The following is a 14,701-nucleotide window of genomic DNA, read 5'->3' as shown; positions in this document are numbered from 1 at the left end:
AGTAATTCCCTCACAGATGGTGTTATGAGGGGCCTCACGTGGTGTAGTAATTCCCTCACAGATGGTGTTATGAGGGGCCTCACGTGGTGTAGTAATTCTCTCACAGATGGTGTTATATGAGTGAGGTGTGGTCCCAGGCCTTCCTATCGTAGACGGATTAACACATCGCTGGTTGTTGTTGGGTCTCACGGGCCATTAACACTGGGTACCTGGGACCTCACTGTGTGAAGGTTAACTTGGGTACGACTGTTACTGTTGAGTTGTTCTCACTGACTTAAGCACTGTTCACCACTGTTCACCTCTGTTTAACACTGGTTCCATTCCTTTCCTAAATGAAATTGTAACTTCTGGCGAGAACTTGTTGATATTCCGGTGGGGAGGAGGGTTCAGGGGAGGGAGTTGGTATGGGCCAACTTAACAGTTGACCTGGCTGCTCCTACTAAACTTTACTTGATAAATCACCCACTTGTACAAAAAAGGCGAGGAATTCTAGGTTTGTATTAGGGTGTGGGAGTTTCCAAGCAGATATAGTGCTTTAACAAGTTTGGAGCTATCGTGGGAATTTCGGGGATATTTCTACGAATGCCAGAGGCGATGTAAAAATTCAGGGAATGTCTCGGAAAGCCTGGAGGCGAGTTAGGAAGCGTGAGAATGCTAGATAAAGCAAGGGTGTCTTGGAAAGTATGGGATTGTCCAAGAGAGGTGAGCATAGCCTCATCCCATCCGGACAAAACGCATGGTACTTGACATGGTACTCCCACAGCGACACCAGTAATACTTGATGTTTGGGTTTATGTTTACGTCAGTAGCGTACCCTGGGCGGGGCTGGGGCGGCGGGCGAAATGGAAATCTAAGTTCCCGCTAGACTAGTCCCCCCAAATCACTAGGTTGAAGTCCAAACCCGCTAGATATGTATTCTTTTGAACGTTATTACAAAAAAAAGTAGTTTTGAATTATTACGAGATAAATGTATTCGAAAGAGAGAACCCCAAGTAACCCAAATGGAAATTTTAATGATGTAGAAATTTTTTTCATAAAGACATTATTGAAATAAGTTACCTACACATATTGCAGACTGCTAACCAGCTAATTATAAATAATTTTCTGCTTCACTTCGTCATAGTGAATTACTGTTATTCCAAAATATTTGGAAACATTAATATCTCTTGACTCATCTTTCAGTAAACTGTACGGTTTGTCTCCAGTAGCACTGGTTATGTCAGGCATGAAATGAGGGTATAATTATGATGTTTAAAATTACACCACTACATTTTGATTTTGGAATTTGTGTAAGAGATGCAGTCTTACTGTCAGTGAAACATTTTTTTAGCTCTAGTCTCTAGAATGTAGATCATGCAGCCACTTCTTTCGGAACTAATGTGAATATTGGGCAATTTCTGTGTTAAGCAATAATTGTTCAAATTAATGTCAATCCTTCACTGATAACTTATTGAAAACCCGATTCCCAGCAGGGCAGCAAGCAGACTGAGTCGTGAGGGAGGTGGAGGGGGCTGGAGTGAAAAGGAAGTGCCGAGATTCAGGAACTGTAGACCTCCAAACGGGGAGGGAAACAGCAAGCAAAGCTGTACAATTTATTCGTATAATTGCAATCAGTTATTTTCTATTCGTATTATTGCCGGCAGTCCTCTGACTTGCTCTGCCATCCCGCTAGAAAACCGCCGTACGAATATCTAATCCCGCTAAAGATTCCCGCTAGCCGCTAGATCCATTTTCCTCACGCTAGAATAAAAGCAAAACCTCCAGATTTAGCGGGAAAGCAGCTAAATTGGCAACAGGGTTACAGTAACCCTGCTGCTCTCACGCAAGCGCCAAGGTGAAAACATGTATATGTATGTGTTTGTGTATTTTGCATGCTGAATATGTATGCCACTTAGGATGCTAATCTTATTTGACACGCGACACCTGGATCAGATTTGTTTCACCGAATAAGTATATAGAAATCCTTTGCCCACTGAATAGATTATGGGTAGGGAAGATCCTGGTCCTACTGAATAAACAGAAATGGAAGGGAACTGAATCCACCAATGTGACGATGCCTTCCATGAAATATTCAAGGGAATATGAAATGTCTCTCGCGGATTCTGGTATGATTATACGGCACTTATTCAATCGAGCATTCATACATACCAACTAGAATATACTGATTTGCATTAACCTTTAAATTTTTACGTTATATTGAGTTCCATTAATACTACTAAATATGATAAAATCACGGCTAGTGCAAAATTGTGTCCCGATTACTGAGAAAATCGTAAATTTTATTTCTATATTTGAATCAGCAATGTAGCCTAATTCGATGCAATGTAATTGGTACCCGACGTTCAGCCCAATTAAATCTAATCCGATTTGGATCAGGTTGTTTTCAGTGTGTGGGGTATATAGTTTGTGTTCACACTCAGGATGGGATGGAGGAAGGAAACTCACAATGCGCTTTCTGTATATATATTGTTGTACAGTGCAGTGCTTAGGAGTGACTAGGTGAGGAGAAGCTTGCGAGGAGGTTTCTGAGGAAGCTGGGTGGTGAGGAGCTGTGAGAGATGTTGCTGGGACGGTAGCCGAGTGTAGAAAGGTCTCCCTGGTTGGTTGGCTTGGGGATTGCTGGCCACTTCGCCTTTGGGCTATTTCGGCCGGAGCTGATGTCTTCTTTCTTCTTCTAGTCTTGGTCTTCTTTCTTGCTACAACTAATCTGATGTTCTTGTTTCTTCTTTTCTTGTTATTCTTGTGTTCTTCTTGTTCTTGGTATTTTGGTTTCTTCTTGTTGTTTTATTTGGGATGAATTATGGTATGAGTGAGTGATATGATAGTGAGTTACTGACAGTCCAGATGAAATGGCCGGTCAGGTGACAAGTTTCTCTGTGATTTTTTTTTTTTGTAGCCGGTCTTTTTGTTTGAATATGTGTTGGTAGGTGTCAGTTTTACTTGGTATATGTGCGTGTTGTATGTAATGGAAAGGTTTGTGACATGTCTCTGATGTTGTATGTTTTAATTTTTGTTTTATTCATTTTTATTTTCTTTGGGCATGGTTACATACATATTATAAAAAGAGTTCATGCGTGTGTCTTTCACAACATGCCGATAAGATGGGTCTCCTTGAGGAAGATTATTACAGCGTCACTTATGGTGACATCATCTTGCAATATATTGGGTACAGTCAGCACGAAGCCTCGCTCGGCAGCTGGCATCACCAGCTGCCGGCGCTCTGGTTCGTACTGGCTGCACTCCGTCAGAATGTGTCGAATGAAAATAATTTTGTTGCACGTGGCACAGATAGGTGGAAAGGAGTTGTCTGCCTTGTTTGTCTGCCTGTTCATTGCCCCGAATGTTGCAATGCCCAGGCACCCATATCAGCACAATATTCTTGGTACACTCATGTAGTTTATTAATAATGTTGCCCTGTATCTCATTGCTGGTAGTATCACCACCTTGAATTGCTTTAAGAGCTGACATGGAATCTGAAATGACAGCGACATCATTGACATTGCTTGTTATTGCAATGTCAATGGCTCTACTTATTGCAAACATCTCTGCAGAGAATATGGTTGTATGCCGCGGCAGGCGGGAGCTCCACTCCCCGTCTCTGCTCCAGATACCGGCTCCAACGTTGTCGTCAGTCTTGGACCCGTCGGTGTACACGTGAGTATAGGCGCTGTATCCTTCTAGAAATTGATAGAAAAGTTGCCTCAGGAGCTCAGGATGCAGGTCATTCTTCCCTCCTGGAAGCCACGATGTTTCCACATGGAAGTTGGGGTTCTCCCATGACGGACACAACGGTGGAACGTATCTATCAACGTCTTCGAAGTGGATACCAGCACCCTGGCACAAGGTCTGGAGGCGGACAACCGAGGACGGGGACCTACGCAGCTGCAGGAAACGGAATTTAGCAACAGCACACCAACCTGGGTGGCCTGTGCCGCACCTCCTAGCCGCACTCAACCCGTACCTTAGCGTCAACATGTCCCTCCTGATGTGGAGTGGAGGGACATGGGTCTCCACCTCTAGTCTTTCTTCACGTGTACACCTGTAAGCACCCAGACATAGACGAAGGCATCGGTTCTGTATTCTGGTCAGCTTTGCGAGTGTGGTGTCGCATGCAGAAGCATACAACTGGCATCCATAATCAAGTTTTGATCTGATCAGGGTCTTATACACCATTAATAAAGATTTCCTATCGGCTCCCCATGCGGTACCTGATAAAACTTTCAGGATGTTTGTGACTTTAAGACATCTACTTTCAAGCTCGTTAATGTGGTTTTTCCACGTTAATTTCCGGTCAAAATGAACACCGAGAAATTTTACTGAAGTCTGAAATTTAATAGGAGTATCATTTAATTTTAATACTGGATTATTAATGTTACGTTTCTTAGTGAAGACTACTCCTACTGTTCAGCGGCTTTTAGGCCGGCTTGCACCCTTTGTGCAGATAGCCTCTCAACTCGAGAGGAGCGCCAGATTGCGCAATCGTCAGCAAACAAGTAGAATTTGAGGTCACTTAAGCTGGGTGCTGGTGATAGGAAATCATTAATCATTATGAGAAATAATATTGGGCCCAAAACGCTGCCTTGTGGAACTCCGTTTCTAGGACAAATGTGTCTGACTTTACGTTACCTTTTAATTTGACGGAAAAAGTTCTGTCTTGCAAAAAATTTCTAATGAAAATTGGCAAATTACCTCTCAGACCCAAGGCGTGGAGCTTCATCATGAGGCCAGTCCGCCATGTCATGTCGAAAGCTTTTTCTATGTCTAGGAATACTGCAATTAGTGTTTCTTTACTGCAAAGAGCTTTTGAGATGTCAGTTTCAAGACTTATTAAATGATCTAGTGTGCTTCTACCTTGGCGGAACCACACTGTCGATCACTCAATAAGTTGTTACTTTCCAAAAAATACATTAGCCTACGCTTTATCATACGTTCCATGACCTTACACAGACAGTTTGTGAGCGAAATCGGACGGAATGAGTTGGTGTTAGTAGGGCATTTGTCCCTCTTTGGGATCGGTACGACATGGGCAAAGTGCCATGAGTTTGGAAACGTTCTGGACGTCCAGATCTCATTGAACACTTCTAGCAATTTGTCCAGGTTTCCCTGGTCAAGGTGCTTAATCATCTCGTATCGTATACCGTCAGGTCCAGGAGTAGAGCCCTTGCCCTTTTTTAAAGCAAAGGAAAGTTCCTCTGGGGAAAATGCTCGGTTGTAGTCTTGTTCGTCCCCGTTCTCGAAGTCGAGATGCAAGAGCTCGGCACGATCACAGAACACGCCGAAGCGTGGATCATGATTGGTGGAGCTACTGGCATCTGCGAACTTCTGGCCTAGGGCGTTGGCAATGGCTTGGGGTTCGTCGAGAAGCCGCCCTCCACTACTCACCTGTGGGATAAAAGTCCTTCCTCTGTTTGATCTGACCCGGTTTATAGCCGACCATACCTCAGAGGAAGGGGTATCCTTGTTAATAGTGGAGACGAATGCCCGCCAAGACTCTCTTGCACTCCCTGATAACCCTCCTAGCCTTAGCTCTAGCTTTTTTATATTCAATGAGGTTTTCAATAGATGGAACTCTGTTGAATAAACGGCATCGCCTATTTCGCTCACAAACCACACGTCGGCAGTCTGGTGTCCACCATGGAACTCCAGGCCCGTGGGTAGTTACAGAAGTCTTAGGAATTGTTAAATCTGCTGCGTGTATTAAGGCTTGTTCTATGTGTGACATTTTGGTGTTGATATCTTCTCCAATGGTGTCTATACGAACGGCTCTTGAGTAGGCCCCCCAGTCTGCTTTCCTAAGGGTGTAGCGCACCTCGGGAGTAGCCGTTGGGGCGCCACACTCATAAGAAATGCAGATCGGAAAATGGTCGCTACCCAGGGAGTCGTCGTATGTAGAACATTTACAGTCTAATAGCAAGGAAGCATCAACTATAGAGAGATCTATAGCTGTCGCTGAGCCAATTCGTTCGTCCACTCGAGTCTCACTACCGTCATTCAGAAGAGACAAGTTGGAGTTGAGTATAGTTGCAGCCACCTGCTCTCCCCTCCCGTCATTCCGGACACTGCCCCACCGCAAATGGTGAGCATTGAGGTCTCCGAGGATCATTTTTTTCTTGGTAGTTGGTTATATAGCTCCTCAAGCTCACCCGCGGCAATGAGCCCGCCCTGCAGACAGTATTGTGAGCAGACGGCCACATAGCCAGACCGAAACTCGACTCTGCACGCCACAGCCTGCAGGTTCACGCTTAGGTTGACTCTTTGTTGAGCGAATTCACTCCTAATATATAGGGCTACCCCCCTTAGGTTGTCTCCTCTGTGGGACGTGTAGTTGTCAAATACAGGTGGGTCGTCCTGACCCGCAAGTAGCGTCTCTTGTAGGCAAAAAACGTCTGGCCGGAATAATGACTTTAGTAAATGAAATTGAGCATTTTTATTCCTAGCACCTCTGCAATTCCACTGGATGATATTGAATTTTAAGTCTGAGAGTTGATATGGTCAGCGTTTTGGGTTTTCTTTTGCTGACCCGAACAGTGGTAGCATTTTTCCTCAGTTTGTGTGCATTCATCTTCCCTGTGTCCGCTTTGAGCACATTTACAGCATACCTGGGTGTTACAGCAGGCCTTACCAGTGTGTCAAAACCTTTGGCAGTTGAAGCATCGCATGGGAAATGGAATGTATGTTTTTGTTTGGATTCTCTCATATCCTACCAAGACATGGGTGGGCCTAACAAGTCCAGGCCCGGCATGGCCGTATTTATACAATTTACGAGGATCAGGATTTGGGGTGAGCGTAGCGAGAGGGCCAATCACAGCGGCTTAAGCATAAGGCGTGAAACGCTCTGATCCTGAGCTGGAGGTTGAAGATCGAGACAAGGTCGGCGACTGTGGGTCTCAGGGAGACAACCAATGTACCCTGGGAGCGTCAGTCGTGTCTCTCCTTGGGGAAGACATATACAACAGGGAAGTGGCAACTTGATTGGACGAGGTTAGATCTTCGCAACAACTGGAAGACTAACATAGGAAACTGGCTTTCAGCATACAGAAAGAATAGGAGGGAAGAGGTGGTCCTCGCCAGACTAAGGTTAAATTGTACCTATTTGACCCACCTAAAAGCTTATTTAGACAACTCCTTTCCACCTATCTGTGCCACGTGCAACAAAATTATTTTCATTCGACACATTCTGACGGAGTGCAGCCAGTACGAACCAGAGCGCCGGCAGCTGGTGATGCTAGCTGCCGAGCGAGGCTTCGTGCTGACTGTACCCAATATATTGCAAGATGATGTCACCATAAGTGACGCTGTAATAATCTTCCTCAAGGAGACCCGTCTTATCGGCATGTTGTGAAAGACACACGCATGAACTCTTTTTATAATATGTATGTAACCATGCCCAAAGAAAATAAAAATGAATAAAACAAAAATTAAAGCATACAACATCAGAGACATGTCACAAACCTCTCCATTACATACAACACGCACATATACCAAGTAAAACTGACACCTACCAACACATATTCAAACAAAAAGACCGGCTACAAAAAAAAAAAAAAATCACAGAGAAACTTCTCACCTAACCGGCCATTTCATCTGGACTGTCAGTAACTCACTATCATATCACTCACTCATACCATAATTCATCCCAAATAAAACAACAAGAAGAAAGAAGAAACCAAAATACCAAGAACAAGAAGAACACAAGAATAACAAGAAAAGAAAAAACAAGAACATCAGATTAGTTGTAGCAAGAAAGAAGACCAAGAATAGAAGAAGAAACCTCAAGAAGACGAAAGAAGACATCAGCTCCGGCAGAAATAGCCCAAAGGCGAAGTGGCCAATAATCCCCAAGCCAAGCCAAGCGATCATACCCCTACGTCCACTGCATAGACCTAGTCTCTCGGCATAGCTGGCTGTACGCTGATTGGCTGGTAGGCGCGCGGCCGGAGCTCAGTTGGGAGTTGTAGGGGAGAGGATCCACTACAATATTCCCTCCTTCCCTCCAGGCGGTGTAGGAGACTTGTTGTCTGCAGGGTTGCATGGCACATGTGAGGCAGAACGGGCGGTGCATGCCACATGTGAGCCACAACGGCGAGGGCGTGGATGAGCCGGCCGCTAGAGGAGACAACTCTCTAGATACACAATATCTGTGGGAGTAGAGAGGGAGAAAAAGGGTGTGTGGAGGCGATGAATGTTGTGCTTCCCTCACGGCAGGTTAAGAGTCGTCAGATGCGCCTGCTGGGGTGTGTGTGCCTGGGTCAGGAACAGGGGCTGCGTCAGCAGAAGCGGATGAGGGCTCGTGACAGCAGCTGGGTCCACGACAGCAGCAGGGTGCAGGACAGTAGCAGGGAGTACCTGAGGGAGAAAAGAGGGGTGTGTGGGTCCGCACTCAGGAGCATGGGCCGCTTCGGGAGCAGGGGCTGCATCAGGAGGAGCGGCAGGGGGGTACTGCTGGGCCGGGGCCGGCGTCTGAGGCAGGACGGGTGTGTTGGTTCGCACTCAGGCACATGGGCCGCGTCGGGAGCAGGGGCTGCATCAGGAGGAGCGGCAGGGGGTACTGCTGGGCCGGGGGCGGCGTCTGAGGCGGGACGGGTGTGTTGGGGTCGGTAGGACGTGGTGCTTGGGGCAGGAAGAGGAGCTGCTGTCTGCTTAGAGTAGCAGAGCTGCTCTAGGGTGTCTAACCTGCAGTGGAGAGCCGATGAGAGCTGCCTCTGTGTGGATAAGCCAGTCTTCCATGTTGCTTGAAGACTGGGAGAGTGATCGGTTTCTCCTCCATCCTGTGTTAGTGCGAATCTCCGGGGGTCACCATTTGTGGGGTATAGTTTGTGTTTGTGTTCACACTCAGGATGGGATGGAGGAAGGAAACTCACAATGCGCTTTCTGTATATATATTGTTGTACAGTGCAGTGCTTAGGAGTGACTAGGTGAGGAGAAGTTTGCTCAGAGGTCCTGTAGGGCGAGGAGGTTTCTGAGGAAGCTGGGTGGTGAGGAGCTGTGAGAGATGTTGCTGGGCCGGTAGCTGAGTGTAGAATGGTCTCCGTGGTTCAGTTCAAGTTTACAAGCTCCAAACTTGTTGGCCAGGCATGGCCGTATTTATACAATTTACGAGGATCAGGATTTGGGGTGAGCGTAGCGAGAGGGCCAATCACAGCGGCTTAAGCGTAAGGTGTGAAACGCTCTGATCCTGAGCTGGAGGTTGAAGATCGAGACTAGGTCGGCGATCGTACCCCTACGTCCACTGCATAGATCTAGTCTCTCGGCGTAGCTGGGTCTCTAACCCTCTCTCACCATGAACGGTTACGAGTTTGATAACGTGGCGCGGATATGTCTGGATACGCCGACCTGCCCCAAGAAATTAAACCACCTAGTTCTCAAGAAGTTCTTTGAAACTAATGAGATCATAGGGGTCACCAAGGTGGAACGACTGAAGCTCCATGGTGACATCAAGATCACCTTCGCCGAGAAGGGTATGCCCGAACAGCTCGCGGAGATCCCAGACATCAATGGCATTCCATTTAAAATGATTGCCTACAAGTGGGACAACCTGAAGCTGGGAGTAATCTCCTACGCCGAAATTGCCCACGTGGACCAAGCAGAGCTGAGTGAGCATCTGAAGGGGCAACTCCAAGTTGTGAAGAAGCTGTCCGACGCCACTGCCCTCATCGGACACCATACAACCTTACCCAAGGAGGCTCAACTGGCGTGGGTAACTGTGCCAGTCAAGCCCTACTGCAGACCGAAACGCTGTTACAAATACCAGCACTACGGACACACTGTCAACAAGTGTGAGGCGCAGGAGGACACCTGCTCCCTGTGCGGCAGCCCCGGACACCGCTACACGGTCTGCCCCAACACAGTAAAAAAATGCGCTGCCTGTGGCGGCCCACATTCCTCCGCCGATCGGACCTGCCCGAAATGGAAGGGGGAATGCAGGATAGCCAAGGCTCGACTAAGAAACTGAGCTACAAAGAGGCCCTCCTTGCTGTACGCTCCCAAGACAAGAAAAAACCAGTCGAAAAGAAAAACCAAGAAAAGAAAACCCAAGAAAAGAAAACTCAAGAAAAGACACCCGCCACACAGAATCAAGGACAGGAAACAGCGAGTGAGCATTAACGGCACTAAGTCCCATTGGAGCGACGTCACAAGTGGAGTTCCCCAAGGCTCAGTACTTGGACCATTATTATTTATTATATACATAAATGACATAGAAATCGGCATAGACAGCAACATAAGTAAATTTGCTGATGACACTAAAATAGGACGTGTTATTAAATCTGACGAGGACTCAGCAAAACTACAGGAAGATCTAAACAAATTTTTCGAATGGTCTGAAAAATGGCAGATGAAATTCAACGTGGACAAATGTAAAGTACTCAGTATAGGAGATGGAAACAGGGAAACCAGATACCAGATGAACAACGATGCCATAGAGAAATCCGACTGCGAGAGAGATTTAGGAGTAATGATAAGTAGGAACCTTAAGCCAAGTAAACAATGTGTTTTTGCTCGTAACAAGGCTAATAAAGTACTTGGGTTCATACAAAGGAGTGTTAGTTACAAGACTAGCGAGGTCATCTTAAAACTGTATCTTGCTCTTGTGAGACCACACCTGGATTACGCAGTTCAGTTCTGGTCACCGTATTACAGAATGGATATAGAATCCTTGGAAAGAATTCAGAGGAGAATGACAAGACTAATCCCGGGCATTAGGAACCTTGAGTATAGAGACAGGTTAAAGCATCTTAATTTGCATTCCCTCGAGAGACGTAGAGCGAGGGGCGACCTGATAGAGGTGTACAAGTGGAAGGCAGGGCTAAACAAAGGGGACATTACAAAGGTACTCAAACTATCCAACCAGGAGCGAACTCGTAACAATGGTTTTAAATTAGACAAATTTAGATTTAGGCGGGAAATAGGTAAACACTGGTTTGGAAACAGAGTGGTGGATGAATGGAACAAGTTACCAAATATCATCATTAACTCGAATACGCTGAATAGCTTCAAACATAGGTTGGATGCTAATATGAGCAATAGGGGTTGGGTGTAAACGGGACTGCCCAGTATGGGCCAATAGGCCCGCTGCAGTTTCCTCCATTCTTATGTTCTTATGTTAACACCACGAGGCCCGTGGAGCTGAAGCCCACGTGGTCAACCTCACCGTCTCCGACTTCTTCCACACCTATGAGGACATTAGACACGAGGAAGACGAACAACAAGACGCAAACACGAATGAATGGACACTTCAAGAGAGCAAGAAGAGGAGGAGAGTTAGAAGAAAATCAACATCAAGCTAAGAAGAATAGCAAGACAGAAGACCAAGACATTTCCTCCAAACAAGAAAACAACACACACAATCAAGCCGACCAAGCACTGAGAAACCATGGCCCAACCCAACACGCACCTGACGCTTGACCTGACGCTAACCTGACTCTGTCCTGCCGCCTCCTAGCCGCGCCCAGGCGAGTGCTGCTGCCTCCAACTTAGCCTCCCTCACGCAAGCGGTGTTTAGCCACTGCACCTTATTCTCTCCTCCTAAAATTCACTTCAATCCTCCCTTTATCCTTCCCCTGAACCTCCTTTCCCCCTGTCACTAGCATTTTATGTTATGTTATGCTGTACGCTGATTGGCTGGTAGGCGCGCGGCCGGAGCTCAGTTGGGAGTTGTAGGGGAGAGGATCCAATACAAGTGTTTGGTTTATGAGTATTGATGTATATTTTTATGGCTTGCTGAATATTATGTTAAGCGTATGCCTTATGACTCAAAGGCTAAAACTAAAACAATTTCATGTACTGTATAAACAACTATCAGGCTCGTCTCTCTCTCTCTCTCTCTCTCTCTCTCTCTCTCTCTCTCTCTCTCTCTCTCTCTCCACTCTAGTGTCCGTTTCGGAGATAATTAGAGAACCAGACTCGCTTGTGACGTTCCAGAAAGTCTTTTGGACTCCCATGTGTGATGTGACGCAAATTATCATGTTTCTATATATACTTGGAGTATTGAGATTTTTCCCTCCATTCTTAAGATTCCTAACCCCATTTGAGGATTTTAACCCATTTATAAGATTTAATGCCTCATTGACGATTAGAGGCGCGAGCAATCTTTTTAACACATTCTGAAGTATCCAGATATATTCCCGTTGAATCATCGGTGGCATCACTACAAAAAGAGGTTTGAAGTTGGTCTGAACCGCCCTAAAATATCGGTGTTGAAGGCTTCTCGTCACTGTGCGGCTCATAACAGCAATTTGGCGCACCACGGCAGGTTGGGGTGGAGGGAATTATCAGCCCCACTCAAGTTACCAACATCATCCGGGGCAATTTAGGAACGGTAAAGGTCTTGGGGTGGGCGAGGGAAGGGTGGATAGGGGGCAGGGAAGGTGAGATATAAGGGATAAAGCATGTGGGGAAAGGAAAGGTAGGAGAAAGAGAAAGGGGGGGGGGAATTTGGAGAAGGAAGAGGGAGGTAAGAAGGGAAACCTGGAGTGGAGAGGAAAGGGAAAGAGAAAGAACAGCAAGGAAAATGAAAGGAGTGAAGGAGAGAGCAAGACAAAAGATGAAGGAAGGTGTGACAACTGAACAACACTTGTTTACCGGTGGTTAGTAATGGCAGACAAATTCACGTGTTTGAAGAACATCACCTTGTGGATAAGGGTTGGCATGACTAAAATCAAACGATTTTAATCATGTTATTTTAATCGAGTATAATCAGAGAAAAAATTATTGATTATAATCAAAATTAAAAAAATATTTTACACTATTTTGTGTACTCTATCACTATCATCTAAAACTCTATAATAACATACAGATAGACAAGGTCACAACACATTACTTTTTTGTTATTCTTTGTGTTCATGAATGACTCATGAAGTTATTTTTGTACTCAGTCTGCATTATTCACCATTATTAATTACCTCACTAATTTGGTGGTTACTGTGAAATTTACTAATGCTTTTGCTTTCTATAAGTTCGACTATATGACCTATACTATACGAACAAAATGTAATAGTATTTATTTTATATAAATATAGAAGCATTTATTTCCTAATTCTGGAAATCATAAGTATTATTTTCATATTAATATATTATGTTCATACAAATATACCTAATTTGGATTAAATGTGTATTTCATAATATACATTTTTTTTACGGGGAATAGCCCACCCGGGCACAGGTCATCAACCCACAACGGGGCCTGGGGGGTGAAAAAATAAGAGTAGGTTCCTGGATTTCAGTGCATTTTTTCAACAATGATGTTTATTATTTTTAAAAAGGTCACGTTGCTTTTATTTTCGGGAAAATTCTTTTCAATAACAGTATAGTTAAAAGAAATTTTATTAAATTTCATTATTATATACAAATTCTATAAATAATTTTTTTTTCAATGAAGTGTATAATAACCTTTCATAAAGATATTTGAGCCAAATTATATCCACAGTAAAAAAAACTAAGGTAATTTCATATATATTACATATATAAAATAATGACTTTAAACATACTTCACAGAAAAAGGTCCGCATTGTTGTATAAAAGAATGAAATGTGAATAATTGGGTGAAGGACGATAAATTCTTAATATGTTAAGAGCTTGTTGTTCTGTCTAGGAGCATTTAGATCAACTCCTTATTCATTAGAAAGAGGTTGCACTAAATGCAATCACACACAAAGAACAACCATATAATGTGCCTAAAGTTAGTTACCTTCATATCAAAAGAAATAGCTGCCCATAATTTTTTCACGAATAAACTAATTAACAGAATTTGCAGACCTTCAATTATCGTAATAGCTTAAAGATTTTAGTACAGTATACAGAAGTTATCCGTGAATAGTAATAACAACTAAGCCGTTACGGTGAATGAGAAAATATATTTTAACGCTTTGCGGGACTCTTTAGAAACCATAACTTCAACTTAGTTTTAGATACGCATACTTTCTGTTGCTGTATATATGGAGATGGGCTCAAGATTTTAAAGGTAGACTGCAGAATTTCACTGATCCCCCCCACACACAAAACCAAAAGACTTGTTATATTTAAGATTTTCTACCCAAACTAGAAAAAAGTGCTCTTGTTCTCTTTAAATAAACGTGTCTACTCATTTGCGTATGTATTGTTGCCTCGTATGTGTATATCTTAAATGTTTGTAACCTCGCAAGCGAGTAGGCTCAGTTTTGATCCCAGGGCAGGGTCAAACTCTAGGCAAGTTTCTTTACGGATTTGACTCTTTCAACCCAGCAGTAATTGGGAACCTGGACGTTAATCGATTTGCGGATTGTGTTTCGGGGCAATTGTTAGCCAGTGCAGTCAGCGAGTTGTCAGGTCTACTTGGATCATTCTTTGACACCGGGGCATACTGTACATCTCATGAATTTAGTGTGTGGTTGTTGTGTTGGTGACAGCTCTTCACCTTAAACAAATTCACTCCTAGGTGGGTGTGCGCAGCCCATGTTTATGCAACTATATATATATATATATATATATATATATATATATATATATATATATATATATATATATATATATATATATATATATATATATATATATATATATATATATACAGAGTTGTAAAAAGACACATAGCAGTACACATGCTTATTTGCAAATCTTTCTATTGAGGTTAATCAATAACTGATTCAAAATTATGGCTGTCCAATCAGGATCTTTTAGGCCTAAATATAAGCCCAGCATGACCTACTTAATGAAAATACGTTCAGCC

This window comes from Homarus americanus, unplaced genomic scaffold, assembly GCF_018991925.1.
Source record: "Homarus americanus isolate GMGI-L3 unplaced genomic scaffold, GMGI_Hamer_2.0 scaffold34921, whole genome shotgun sequence".
Lineage (NCBI taxonomy): Eukaryota > Metazoa > Arthropoda > Malacostraca > Decapoda > Nephropidae > Homarus > Homarus americanus.
The sequence above is the reverse complement of the archived record's forward strand: the minus strand, read 5'-3'. Positions refer to the sequence as shown.